Below are 15596 nucleotides of genomic sequence, written 5' to 3'. Positions count from 1 at the left end.
CTATACTTCAGTAATGAACCTGGACCCTCAGACACAAAGTAAGAGACTGTTTCTACTGTAAACTGACCTGAAGATGATTCAGTGAGACGGTTTCATTAAGGTTGTTGTGTAGATATGAAGGAAACACAGTGGAAAGAAATAATGAACTAGCTTCCATTCAGCTGTAATCTAGAACAGATCTTCATGTACATGTTAACCAGAGACAGAGACAGGGCTGCTGTTGCTATTTGATTTTCCAGTCTAACAATCTAAAGTAGTAGCAGGTAACCCAGGGTGATATTTACTAAGGATTTAGTAACAAGTCACATTGTGTCTCCTTATTTACTAAAGGACTGCACCGGGGTTTTGTGAAGGTAAAATGTGTCTTAACGTGTTCCTGTTCAAAGACACAAAATATGGGAGGAAGTAATGTAAATGTATACAAACAGCCTGCTGCAGCTGATTTATCACTGCAGACTGACCACTGCAGCAGAGGAAACTGAGTCTGACATTTAACGTTTGGGAAAAGTCAATTGTGTAAAACTGTTGTATGACACTGACACAGAGAGAGAGAGATTATAGCAGAAACAGTGAGAGAGAGAAACACAAATGAAAAGATGCATTATGAAGATATTTAGCAGAGCTCTCTGTTCAGCACCACAACACAAGACTAAAGAGCAGCAGTCTGTTATTTTTCACAAGTGGACTTTTCTGTTTTGCTCAGTTGCCTCCTGCTTATTTTTCCTGACTTTTAATGTCTCATAGAAGCTTAAAGGAGCCAAAACACATTGTGTGAATCCTTGTGGTCTAACAAATGTGTTGAATCCATTTCCCTCCTCATGAAACATTTGCAAAGCCAATTTTTGAAGCTGGTATTTTAAATCCTACATTGTTTACATCCATGTTTACTAGTTTGCACTCTTCTTCTTCTTCTTCTCTGCCTTTGCTGGCACATTGTTGTGTCTGTCTAATTACTTTTGAACCCTTGTGATAATAATATATATTATTTTATTTAAACTGAATGTGTTGAAGCTCAGAGCCTGAAGAACAAATAACTGTGTAACTGTCCAAATACTGACAGTCTGGACTGTTTATGGAGGGAAAGAGCTGCATCAACTTGTGAGCTGTCAGTTGGCCACCACTAATGTCATGTGTTATAAAGAATGTGTTCATGTCCACAGAGAGAGGAAGAGGAAGAGGAAGAGGAAGAGGAAGAGGAAGAGGAAGAGGAAGAGGAAGAGGAAGAGGAAGAGGAGGGATGTACCCTGTGAGCAAGTGCACATATATTGTAAAAAATATAGATCATTTTAAAAAATTGTATAATGGAAGATCATTCCAAGAAAGGCAGTAAGAGGGAGCATCCTTCAACAATGTCTTGTTCAGAGATTATGTGACGTAAAAATAGAAAAGTTTATCCTTAAATGTGCTGTAATACCAGCAGAGGGCAGCACTTCATAAAAACATGATACTGCCCACCAACAGTGCAACAATAAAAATGAGAAATACTCATCTGATATGAAATACAGACATCAAAAGCTTCACACTTGGAACGTGGCTTCAGTTTGTTGTTTGCTTCCTCACAGAGGATGTAAATGTCTTCAGCTAGAATTCAGGTGATAATGTGGTTGTAATGAGTTTTGCAGTGATGAAAGACTGAAACTATGAAAATAACCAAAGTTGTGATCTGTTTGTTCAAGCAGTAGATGATTTACATTTAACATGCACATGTACAGAAGTCATACTGGTAAAGTGTCATGAGATGAGAACTGAATACATGTCCTTCCTGTTTAAAATGTCTCTTATTTTCAGCAGGGGGGCATAATGGCGAAACTTAAAGTGGATCTCTGGAAAACTCTGCAGGAATTAAAAGAAGATGAGTTTAAGGATTTCAAGTGGATCCTGGAGCAGGATGACATCCTGGAGGGCTTTAAAGGCATCCCAGTGGCTCAGCTGGAGAAAGCAGGAACGCGGGACACAGTGGATCTAATGGTACAGAAACATCAGGATCATGGAGCTCTGCAGCTGACCAAGAAGGTTTTAGAAAAGATCGGCAGGAAGGATCTGGTGCAGCGTTTACAAAACTCCCACTCAGGACCAAAAGGTAAGTTAGGAGAAGGAATCTGAAAAGCAGTGTCACATACATTTCATACATTATTACATGAGTTATGAGTTACAGTGTTCTATTAATAGTAATGTGTTAACAAAAATATGTAAATATAATGTTAGAGATTGATTTGTCATTCTTTATTGTGCTTTTTTTTTATTGTCTCAGAGGGAAATTTGGTCAGTACCAATAATTCAACGTTACTACACATCATAAGACTAATAAATTACGTGATAAAAAGTACTAAAAACTGAAAATCAATAAATACTCTGAATTCTGAGATCCTCAAAATGAGTACATCACTAAGAAAAACAAACAAAAAAAAACATACAGCAGTTTGTTTGTGTGTTGCTGATGGAAACGTGTCACTGGACGTTTAGAAAGTACTTAAAGTAAGTAAAAGTAAAGTAAAGTACTTAAAGTAAGTACATAAAGTACTCAGGATAAAAACAAAAAATTAATGAATACCCAAAGTCTGAGATCCTTAAAATAAGTACATCATTTAAAAAATAAACATACAGCAGCTTGTTTGTGTGTCACTGGCAGAACTGTGAAATCAACCCAGTACTTGTAAAGGTCCTGGTTCAATGAGACCAGCAGACCTACAGTATCAGTCAAAAGTGTGAACACACTTTCTCATTCAAGTGAATATGAAGGTGGTCTGGGGTCTGAACACCAAGACCTTTACCTTCATCCACCATCCAACTGGCAACACAACAATCCCCAGTGAGCCAGCATGGCAGCAACCCCATGCTGCTTTTTTGGGTCAAGTTTGACTGGGCCAGATAGGTGCTGGTGTGGCCTCCAGGTCCCTCTAAGGGCTTGCTCTAGAGGAGGGTCCCGGGTTTCCTTTTCCACACAAAGTTGCTCTGTCAGTTATCAGCAATGATCTGCTGAGGGAGTTGGTGAACATTAGGTCAGTCACAGGAAGAGACAAACATGACATCACATCCAGACAGCAGATCTGTGAGGAGAAACAGCCTGTGTTTTATATTTTTCAGAATTTTGTATTAAGATTTCTTTATTGTCATTTCTCAGCACTCACATACATTGAAACAAAATTCATCCTCTGCCTTTGACCCATCCTATACTCTAGGGGCAGCGCCCGGAGACCAATTCTTACCAGTGCCAGTGGACAAGGGCACTGACAAGAGTATCAACCCTAACATACATGTCTTTGATGGTGGGTGGAAACCAGAGCACCCGGCGGAAACCCACACAAACACAGGGAGAACATGCAAAGTCCACACAGAAAGGACTCCAGGACATTCTTGCTGTGAGGCAACAGTGCAAACCACTGAGTCACCATGCTGCCCAGATGGTAAGTATTTGGATGGTTACACATTTTTTTGTTCTTCAGGTTCACATTCAATGTAAAATAAAATAATTGATACTACATTGACGTCTCAGCTTTAAGTTAAGTAGGTTTACGTCAACATAAAAAGAACTGTGTGGGAGATATAGACCTCTTAACACATAGTGCTCAAATTATAAGGGTTCATAATCAGTGGGACAGGTACACATGAAATCAGACTAAACAATCATATAATGACCCAGACATAACTACATGACCTGATGCCCACGGTAAATCTGGTAATATCTCCTCCACTGACCAACAAACACTGGCGGCTCTGAGAGATACAGTACTTCCTGGAGGCTGGTTTCACACTGCGGGTAATTTGGGGGGTTGTCGTTGGATTATTGAAATATTTTGGGTCTAACAGTGGAAAACATGAATGAAATCTTGTCAGGTGGGCAGTGACATCAGAACTTTTCCTCACAACATGAATGAGTCTGAATTCAACAAACAGTGAAATGTTAAATGGTGGAAACCAACTTATTTACAATTTTAGAGGATACTTTGTGTTACAAGGATAAATCACTGTGTAATGATCTCTCCTTTCATTCAGCTGTTCTACTTTCCCTTTCTACTGGTTTCTCTGAGTAACCTGGTTATGTAAGTGCATGTAAACACACTGATAGATGTTCAAATGTATATTTTTCTTCTCTTTCAGCAGAAAGTGGTCTGCAGGATGTTTCAGAATATAAGAACTATAAGATCTCTCTGATAAGAAAATATCAACAGGTGACTGAAGGAATTGATAAAGTGGAAAGGACCCTCCTCAACAGTATCTTCACTGAGCTCAACATCGCAGAGGGAATATGTAAAAAGGTTAATACCCAACATGAGATGAGGCAGCTTGAAACAGCTTCCAAGATGGAGACCCTCCATGACACTTTAATCAAGTGTCACGACATCTTTAAACCCTTACCTGACAAACAGAAATACATCAGAGTCGTTATGATGAACGGTGTCGCTGGTGTTGGAAAAACCTTCTCAGTGCAGAAGTTCACTCTGGACTGGGCAGAGGACTTGAAAAACCAAGATGTCAGTCTGGTGATTCCACTTTCATTCAGGAAGCTGAACTTGATCAAAGATGAGCAGTACAGTCTCCTCATGTTGATCCATCATTTCCATCCAACATTAAAGGAGGTCACAGCAGAGAAGCTCGAGTCTCAAGACTGTAAAGTTGTGTTCATCTTTGACGGCCTGGATGAAAGCAGACTTTCACTGGATTTCAACAACAGGAAGGTCGTGTCTGATGTCACACAGCAGTCATCAGTCAACGTGCTGTTGACAAACCTCATCGAGGGGAATTTGCTTCACTCAGCTCTCGTCTGGATAACTTCCCGACCTGCAGCAGCCAATCAGATCCCTCCTACATGTGTTGACAGGGTAACGGAAGTACGAGGCTTCACTGACGACCTGAAGGAGGAGTACTTTAGGAGAAGATTCAGTGATGAAGAGCTGTCCAGCAAAATCATCTCACACATCAAGACATCCAGGATTCTCCACATCATGTGTTACATCCCAGTCTTCTGCTGGATCACTGCTAGAGTTCTAGAGCAGATGTTGACTACAGACCAGAGAGGAGAGCTGCCCAAGACCCTGACTGACCTATACTCACACTTCCTGCTGGTTCAGACAAAGAGGAAGAAGCACAACTATGATAAGGGATATAAGAAGAGGTTTTGGAAAAAGTGGAAGACGCAGAAGCATGGTGAGGGACATGAGACAAGTCGACAGCTGACAAAAGCTGACAGGAAAGTTCTTCTGAAGCTGGGGAGGCTGGCGTTTGAACAACTGGAGAAAGAAAAAATAATGTTTGACCAAGAAGACCTGGAGCAGTATGGTCTTGATGTCACTGAGGCCTCGGTGTTGTCAGGAGTTTGTACAGAGATCTTCGAAGGAGAAAGTGGGATCAACCAGGAACCAGTCTACAGCTTTGTTCATCTGAGTGTTCAGGAGTTTCTGGCTGCAGTCTACATGTACCACTGTTACAACAAGAGGAACACTAAGGTACTGAACGGCTTCCTAGGAGAATACTACAAATACAAGGAATCAAACCTAAGCTTTCTCCTCTGGAAAATGTCTGTTTTTTTCAAAACAAATTATAGCCGTGAACCATCTCTGGATGTCTTCCTGAAGGGAGCCACGGAGAAATCTCTCAAAAGTGAAAATGGCCACCTGGACCTGTTTGTTCGCTTCCTTCATGGCCTCTCTCTGGAGACCAACCAGAGACTCTTAGGAGGCCTGCTGCGTCGGACAGAGAATAGTCCAGAAATCAGCGAGAGAATCATCAACAACCTGAAGAAGATGAACAGTAAGGATATCTCTCCTGACAGAAGCATCAACATCTTCCACTGTCGGGTGGAGATGAACGACCTCTCAGTACATCAGGAGATCCAAGAGTTCCTGAAGTCAGAGAACAGATCAGAGAAGAAACTCTCTGTGATCCACTGCTTAGCTCTGGTCTACATGCTGCAGATGTTAAAGGTTCTGGTTGGGTTGGACCTGGAGAAGTACAAAACATCACTGGGGGAACGATTGAGACTGATCCCAGCTGTGAGGAACTACAGAGAGCCTAAGTAAGTCCAGATGTGATTAGCATTATAAATCAGTGCAGATTAGTAGTTTAGTTCTTCAAATATAAATAATATAAAACTCTCATTATTGTTAAAATAGTGCTCTACTTGTTTATAGCTGAAATAATGTGTCAGTTCAGTGTTTCCCCTAGGTTCAGTGGTTTGGCCTGGCGGGATAGGGGGGATTAGCATGCAGCCACACATTTCTCCGTTCTCTATTTCTCTGGCATTTAAAAAAATATTTTTTGGCCTGGCAGCTCGCCAGGCCTGTACTGTTATAGGGGAAACATTGCAGTTACATTTAGTCTCAGATGCTCTTGAGCTGTTTCAAATGTTGTGAGCGCAAATAATGTTGATTTTTCAGTTGGTTGTTTATAGCTGTTAAGTTAATGAACACAGTTATTCTATCTATTTCTAGTAATTTACAGTTTACTATTATTTTACAGTTTTTTCTTCTATTTATCTTCCTTTGGATGACGGAGGTGTCATTCAAACCATTCAAACAAATGAAGGACTTCAGAGGTTGTGGTTGAGGTTTTATTACAGCAGCATATCAGTATTTTACAGTTTCAGTAAATACAATAAAGTTATTATTACATGAGTAGGTTCTGCAAATAATAATTTAACCAGACACTGTTTTTACCGCTATGATTAAGAGTTTAAAATAAGATCTGTATCATTTTCCAAAGATGATTTCTGAAGTCAGAGAGATTTGCTTTCATCATCATTATTTTCTTAATGGTTTCTGAGTCATTTCATAGTGAGCACGAGGGATCAGCAAACTGATTCAATGATGTAAGTTATACAACAATATGTAAAGTTTGCTAACATTAACCAACATTAGCCTCCGTAAACTACTGGTCATACGAGACAAAACCCCTGAGCGTGTTGAACCGAGCAATGGTGCTTATAGCACCCAATAATGTAATAATTTACTGAAAATGTAATGACATAATAATACATAATAACATAAAAATCTAGCCTGTAGCCTACCACTTTATCCTCATATTCTATCAAACCTTTTCTGATAAACTTCAGAAATCTGCAGGAATTGATGCTGTGACATTTCATACTGTACCTTCACAAGTGATCATATCCTACAGGGAGAAAATTTCAATGCAGTGTGTGGCTAGTGATGGAGGTACTTTCAGTTTAGCTCCACTAGAGCTCCACCTTGTGGCTAAAATGATTGGCTGTTTGTTATATTATTTTGACTTAATGAGGAACACGCAAAACAATGTCAGTTGTTATAAGAACTATCACATTTTGATGTAAACAGTGTCATACAGGGGTTTACCATTCAGTCTGATATCCTTCAGTATGTAATGTTATAGTCCAGCAGCTATCGCATCATCATTAGCTTTATTGCTACTTAGCTAGCTGCTACAGATGAAACGTCTAACGTTACACACAAAACAGCATTTTAATGTTAACATAAGATGACATACCTGTATACGGGCTTTCTTTTCCTTCTCCTCTTTTGTCCATTTTCTTCCTTGTACACCTGAAGGTTTGGACTTTGTGTGTCTCTGAGGCATCATCTCTGTTTTTCAGTGCACACAGTAGATATGTAGGGCAGATGGAACATTGTGAGGAACAGGGGAGCAAAGGTTATTTTTTTGTGTATTTGTATTTTTTCCCAAGGCAAAATATGAGGAGGGGCGTCCAAGGGTGATTTTTTATTCATCTATTTTTTTATTTATTCAATTTATTTAGCGACCAGCGGCCAAAGACAAGGTGGCACCCTAGGCGACCACCTATATGGCCTATACCTTGACCCGGCCCTTGTGTCATAATATATCAGTATGTCAACTGACAACTATGTCACTTAACATAGAGGATGATGTCAATATGACACTGAAAGTGACATAATAACCGTTTATTACCAGTTGAACCAAACATTTACGACTGGTTATGTGTGTTTATGTCAGGTGTCATATAGTGCGTATGTAGGTGTTATGAATGTTTATGTATACCCTCTTCAAATGAAGTGTTACCTAAAGTTGTTTTCATGAGGCAGTGTTGGAAATCCGTGGTATAGCGAGTAAAGAGGAACATTTAGGGACCAGTTAACTGGGGTCTCCAGTGCTGCTCAGAAGCTTATCTGACCTGGAATTCTGGAAGTCCATCACCCACTCAATAAGACCAGGATGTAGTTGCATATCCCTGAGTTTCTGCCCATGTTGTATGGTGCTCAAATTCTGCAATTTAACCTAATAGTCATTAGAAAGGTTTAGTCTGTGCATGCATCAGCGTCTGTGTTTACCCGCCAGAGGCTGTGTCAGAATATGCCTTTTCATCTAGTTTCTAACCAGTTTTTCACCATATCTATGTTAATACACTTTTAGATATTGGTCTTTTTAAGAGCTACGCTGCACAGCTGTTCCACTTCTGGTCTGAACAGGACTGAAGTCCCTGCTTCTCTTTATACTGGATGTGCTGCATCACTGACTGACAGCTGATGAAGTGAGTCTCACTAAACACTGATTTATAACCTCTGTTGTTTCTTCTTCTCTCATCAGATGGAGTTATCAAGCTCTGTTAGAATCAGACTCAGAGTGTGAGTGAACATCCAGGAGTGTGTGTTGAGAGAGGATCAGCTGGATCCTGATGATCCATCTGGACCGGAGTCTGGATCTGGATTTTGTCATCTTCACTTAAGTCTCTTAACTGACTACAAACTGAACAGTTATCTCAGGATTTTGTTGAATCAGCACTTTACAGATGTGTTATACATGAGCTGTTTGATGCAGAAAAGATTAAAAACAGGTGTTATAAGTCAGACTCTGACCCTGGGCCCATATTTATCAAGCGTCTCAGAATCACACTGAGAGTTAACGAGGACTAAAACTAATTAATGAAGCAGAAGAGAATTTACTGTGACTGTCAGCAGGAGAAGGATTACTCCTGGGAGAGAGTGAGACGTGGCTGTTTTACCACAGTCAGAGCAGCAAAGTAGAAATAATGATGACGTGTTGTAGTTTTCTCACAGTCTCAGCTGGAAATATGAAACAGTGGTAATTTGGTATATTATGTGTATAAGCAGGTAACCAGGCAGGTAACTTACCAAGGTTATGGAACAAAACTATGATGCCAAAATTCATTATAAGATGATGTTTACAAAGTGTAAAGAAAGCCTGAGAGATAAATGTAGCCTATATGTTAATGAAGATAACAGGTAATTAGACTCAGCTGTGTGAAATGATCTTGGTTCAGCCACATGGTTTCACAGCCTGTAATAGTGCTGTATCTTGCACATATTGCACACATGTTGCAAACCCTCTCCATGAAGAACATCTTCTCTTCCACTGTCCAATTCCTCTTTCAACTACACTCCAAGTTAACTTGTGTTCTCTACATGAAGGTAAATACAACGTAACAATAGAAACATATATTGTTCAGGTGCATCCTCCTCTCTCAAATATCAGGCTGTAGCTCTGCTGTTATTTGAAGGAGCCTCAATAAAAAATAAGCCTATAAAATATTTTAGCTGTTGTAATGAAGTTCAGATATCCTTCATTATGCAGCTGACATGATTGTGTGTAAATCAAAGTTTTTTGTGGGCTGTAACTGAGGACCCTCGTCATGCTCATTATCTTTATGACGTGCATTAAGCCAGATCAAAGTTTGATTCATGACTTCCATCATTGTTGCTTCTGACAGAATCGTCACTGTTGCACAGCTGCATTTTCTCCGTTACCATAAAGTGTAACATTGTGAGGACGTTCTGTATTTATTTAAATGATGTTGTGTAGAAACATCATGTGTTCTCCTCTGCATCACACACAAAGTCAGTCTCACTAATGATTCTGTTTTAGTCCAAACAATCTTTTAATAAGCTCAGTGTCATCAAGCGTTCCCAAAACATTTCTCCTCTCAGGGAATATCTCTGCCTGAACTCCATCTCCTGCAGCTCCGAAATATTGGCAGAGATAGGAATCATTTACCAAGTTTGGAAAGTTGATAAAAGGCTTTTTCTCCTAAAAGTAGAAGAAGAGATGCGTCACTCTGATCATTTTTGGTCAGTTAGGAGTGATTTCCTGCTCTGAGACGCTTGATAAATACGGGCCCAGATGTGACAGATGTGACAGATTGGATGTCCACAAATTTCATTCAGTTCAATTGTGAAAGAATTTATCATTGGTCCAGAAAACCTGCATGCAGGTCAAATCATATCTTGGTTCTGTGGTGAAAAACTTTGTATTTTTTGATTCCAGTCTAAGTTTTGATGATCATATCAGCAGCTGGTCCAGTCCTGTTTTCACCAATAAAACATATTCAAATAATATGTATAAAACCAGCACAGAACACTGCTGCCGTCAGACTTTGAACTAAAAGCAGGAAAAGAGATCATATTACTCCATTTCTATCATCACTTCACTGGTTACCTGTTTGTTTTAGGATTGATTGTAAAGATTTGATTGATTACTTTTAAAGGCTCTTCATGGCTCCAGATGACATTTCAGAGTTGCTCTGTGTGTAGATATTAAAGGTATCCAGCTTTTATATGCTTTTAAATGTCTTTTTAACTATAGATCATTGTCACATTGTACTTGGTCCCAAAGACTATTAAGTCTTCAAAAATCATCATGTTAGTACTGATATTGGGAAACTGGCTTTTAAATACTTTCCTCCACACAACTAGAACAATCTGCAGAAGCTTGTAAAATTAGACGAGTTAATCTCTTTTAATCAATTTAAATCTGAAAGCAGCTGTTGTATAATCTGTTGATACTGTTATTTTTGTGGCTTTAATTGTTTTTATATGTACTTTTATTGTTTCTATTGTTCTTATATATGATTTGTTGCTGATGTTTACTGTAACTTTCATGAGCTTTTATATGTAGTGTAGCTACTCGTCCCTGTAGAGAGAGCTTGCTCTCAAAGGCCCTCCCTGTTTAAATAAAGGTTGATGATGATGATGCAAAAATATGATGTCAAAATGAATAGTTTATATCTCATAACGATATTTAACAAGTCATTTGCATCAGGCTGTAAGTAAACACTGGTCAGCCAATCAGGTGGCTTTAACAATAACTATATAATTTAAACCTGTAGGTGAGATCATGTGATCCAGCCCTATCCAATCACATCATTTACATCTTTTTTCTACAGTAGTGCAGCATCTTGCATGTTTTGTACAACACTGCACACAGTGATAATGATGCAAATGGACTCTGTATATATATTTGAAAATAATGAAAATAATGTTAAAACTTATAAACTGTTGAGGTGTGTCTTTTCTTTTTTTTGATCTAGTTAACTTTTTATAGAAGGGTGTAAAGACTTCATTCCTGTACAGAAATTTAAGGTTTCTTCTCTCTTTCTTGTCATTTACTAAAATATATTTTTGAATGTAGGTGATGTAGATTTTGATATATGGGATGATGAATCTGATTGAATGTTTATATATAAGATGAATGTTTGATATTTTGTAGTAGCTTTTGTATTACTTTTCTGTGTACTTTATTGAATTCTTGGATGTTTAACCATAGAGTTTGTCATGATGTATAAATATGGGTGTGTTTTCCATTTTTTAAACAATCTGGCCTGACGATGATCCAAGTGGGATCAAAACGTTGCCATTATTAAACTTTTGTGGCTTGGAGTAAGTGTGCAGACGTTACCTTTTTTCATTATCCACTGATCTACTAATAATTTTTGTTTCATATGTTAAATTTGAATTTTATGTGTGTTTTACTGGTTTATTTTCTTCCTGTATGTTTGTTAGTTTTGTGTAAAACATTGTGTAACGTTGGTTTTGAGAAGTTTTATAGACTTGTGAAGGGGGGGTGGTGGGATGATGATGGTGGGAAACAAAGACCAAATTCTAATAAACATCTGTGGAAATAAATGAACTTGCAGTGTTTTTATTCTGTGTCAAGCTTCAGCTTCATGTATAACATCTATTTTTATTGTAATTATTTTTTCTGTCTTTGTGTATAAATGAACCATATTTGATTGAATCAGTGATCATTGTTTTGTTTCTGTGGATCTGAGTTTTTGGTTACACTTTATTTTAAAGCTCCATTATTCTTATAATTTCTTATTCATTTTAATTAGTTTCCAGAAAAGAATTGTCTGTGTAATTTGGTCTATTTAAGTTCATATTTATTCATCAGTCATTTATTATTGGAAACTTTATTCTCATATATGTTGAATTGTGTGTTTTTCTGTAGATGAAACATGTTTGCATGTTTGTCTGACCTGCTGTGAACTGACTAAAAGACTTTAGCTTATGCTAGCTTAGCAACTGGAATTCATTCATTGGAAGTGAACCAACTGAACACTGTCTTTATTTGACCTATAAATTACTGCTAAAGTACTTGGTTCTTTCCAGGAAATTTACTAACTTTAGATTTTCTGTGTTTTCTTTATTCCTGAACTGAACACACACAACAAGGAGAAATAAATACATTAAAAAGACATTTTAAAACATGTGAGGAGAGGAGAGTAAATCTAGTTAGAGATGTCTCTATTAATCATTTTATCTATTAAATGTCAAAATATAGAGAAAAATTAAGATTAAGAGGGAAATTGGTTTGCAGTGTGTGTCCGAAACTTAACATAAACAATAAAAGAAACACACACACTAAGAAGAAAAAAGCAATCCAAGACATAGTCCACACATGGCGCACATCCTTCATAAAACACACTAAACTACTACAAAGCAGCGTCCAGCAGTGCTCCTGGAGTACAAAGATTCAATGTGAAAGAAGACACAATGCAGCCCAGAAACATACACAATACCATACTTTCCACTGTGCAGCACTGACTACAGTACTGCTGTGAGTACCAGGAGTTTTTATGTGCTGCTGTGTGTTATAGAGAGCGATGGCTGATGGGATAAAAGAATTCCTCGCTCTGTTACTGTTGCAGCTGGAGACCTGAAGATGTGGGCCTGATGGGAGGAGCTGAAGCTCACTGAACATTGCCATCATTGTGGATAATTAGTTAATGAAAATGTCTCATTTACAGTAGTCTACAGCGGGAAAATTATTATATTTGTTTGTAGGCTATATATCATTAATTAATTACTAATTTACTATTTTACTAAATGACAATGATACACCCAATATGGAGCAGGAAGCCATGGATCTGGATTTGCCAAACTCCAAGAGAGATGTTGGGACCCAGTGGGAGGACTGCACACTGATCGACCATAGCTACAGATCAAGTCTCCCCCTGATGCCTTTGCCCACCACTGCTGACCAAGGAACACAATGTGCTGAACCTCTCTACTAGGGGTGGGCCCGAATACAAATACATTATTCGGCAAAGCACAAATAGTGGGTTTTTTATGAATATTTGTTTCATACAGATATTTTAAAAAATATTTGTTAAGAGGTGAAGAGTAAAGTTTTAGCTCAGTAATCAGCACAGTCGTCTATGATCTGAGAGACTCCAGTTCGAGACCCAGTTTGAGGACCTCCTTCGTAAGGTAGTTTATTCATAAACACTTACTGTAACAATTTAATTTTCTAAAATTAAAAGCGTAATAAAAGCAAAAACAGGATTTGTAAGCCTCTTTCCACTTTTAGTCTAATACTAATAATACAAATACAAATAATTTTGCTGCCTCAACAAATACAGATACAAATACAAATACTGGACTCTCTGCACCTCCCCACTCTCTACAAAGACTCAGGGCTGAAGCTCTCTCTCTGCTCTATACCGGCACTTGCTGCCTTTTATTAGTGGCTGAACGAAAGTATTGTATTAAATCACTTTTGGCATCACAATTTTAATTTTGTTTCTGCGGTTCATTTAATCGGTTGAGAAACTAATGATAATGTTTTCAAAAAAAGTGTCACATTTTCATCTGCACCTGTCCTAATGTTGTGAAAAGGAATAACTGCTAAAACACAACAGGAGACATTTTCTCTCAGTTCATCAACTGCATTTTTAAATTAAGAGTGTGTTGTTTTTGTAGAAACAAACATTGTGCTTATTACACATATACCATGAAGAATGAAGAAACTAAAATGAATTAATGATTATTAAATGAGAATGTTGTTTTTCTGATTTAAAGAAAGGGAGGGAAGGTTTTTTATGAATGTGTATAAGTGTTTCTTCAAAACACCATAAATGGAGTGCTAAAAAAACTTTGAATAACAACAGTACAATTTTCAGAAATATATACTATATACAGGTGAAACCATTTCTTTGAAGAAAAAAACAACACCGGTGACATTAATTTGATCTTCATTCACATTCTTGTGAATGTTCGAGTTATCAGTTGAAAGAAAAATCAATACATAACAGTGTCCTAGTTTGGTAAAATAAATACAGAAAAGGGGAAAGTACTGCACACTCAAAAAAACAGCACCACAGATGTAATACTCATACCAACCTCAAGGTGATGGTCAAAGGCAACATGGCTGGAATATTAGTATAAGCATTACATAAGCATGATGGTACTACCAGCACCAAACTAGGACATTAGTGTGTGTAGATTTTTTTAATTGATGACACAAGCATTCACACATAAATTAAAATGAAATTACTGTTAAATTGCTTTGACCTGTTAATTCTTTTCTACTTTCCAGAGGTGCAGAAGGCCCAGAGGTCTTCATTGGTATCTGCAATAGGATGAGAGAGAGTGAATTACAGAGCAGATATTAACGGTGGGTTTGGATCTAGCTTTCACAAAGCTGCTTGTACCATCACTCAGTGACAACCTGCCTGCCTGAAATTCATTGGAAATATGAAGCAACATATGTTTAAAATAGAAAGCCCTGAACCTTGGCACCATTTCTGCACAGGAATTTGCATCATAAGCAACACTGAGCAAGACTTGCTGTGATGGGGTCCAGATGAGCAGCTTCGATGCTGTCAGCCTTGTGCAGAACATGCCCAGCTGCACCTGCATGTAATAACCACATGGCCCATGTGGTTGGAGTTGAAATGTCCCCTCCACCATCTTCACATCTGAGGTCTTGCTGCTGAAGAGGTCTTCCAGAGACTCAAAGGATTTTCCCAAGACTGAACACTTGATCTCTAACAGTTCCTCAGTGTTCAACACTCCATCAGGGCTTGCTAACAGCCATGGCTCTTCTGCGACTGACAGAGTAGCTGCAGCCTTCGAGCTCCTGGGAAGCTAGCTCTTGGAGGAACTTCTCAGGACGGCTCTAACTGGAACCTTCTTGGCAGAGCTGGCAGTGATGCGAATTTTACAAGCATCACGCCACATATGCGAGGCACTCTGCTCCTTGGTGATGTGTTCCACTGTTGTAGACTTGCTCAGGTCAAGTGTAACAAAGGTACTGTAACATAACAGACGCTTCTGGCAGGTGGTGGGAACATCATGCCCACCATGTGGGAGGGAATCTGGCTGGGATGGCTCTTCTCTGAGCTGAGCGTTACAACATCTGTAGAACAGGCTTCTTACAGGCAACTTCAGGTGGTTCAGGCTCTCCCTCAACTTCTCATTGGAATTTCATATTGGATATATCATGTTTTGATGTAGAGATTTGACATAGCTCACTTACCTGCTCCTTCTACCAAAATGAGATTTGACTATATACTTACAGATTCTCCATGATTCTCATTCTCGCAGTTCTCTGATAAACAAATAGCATGTTAG

This window comes from Thunnus albacares, chromosome 23, assembly GCF_914725855.1.
Source record: "Thunnus albacares chromosome 23, fThuAlb1.1, whole genome shotgun sequence".
NCBI lineage: Eukaryota > Metazoa > Chordata > Actinopteri > Scombriformes > Scombridae > Thunnus > Thunnus albacares.
Note: the sequence above shows the minus strand (reverse complement) of the source record.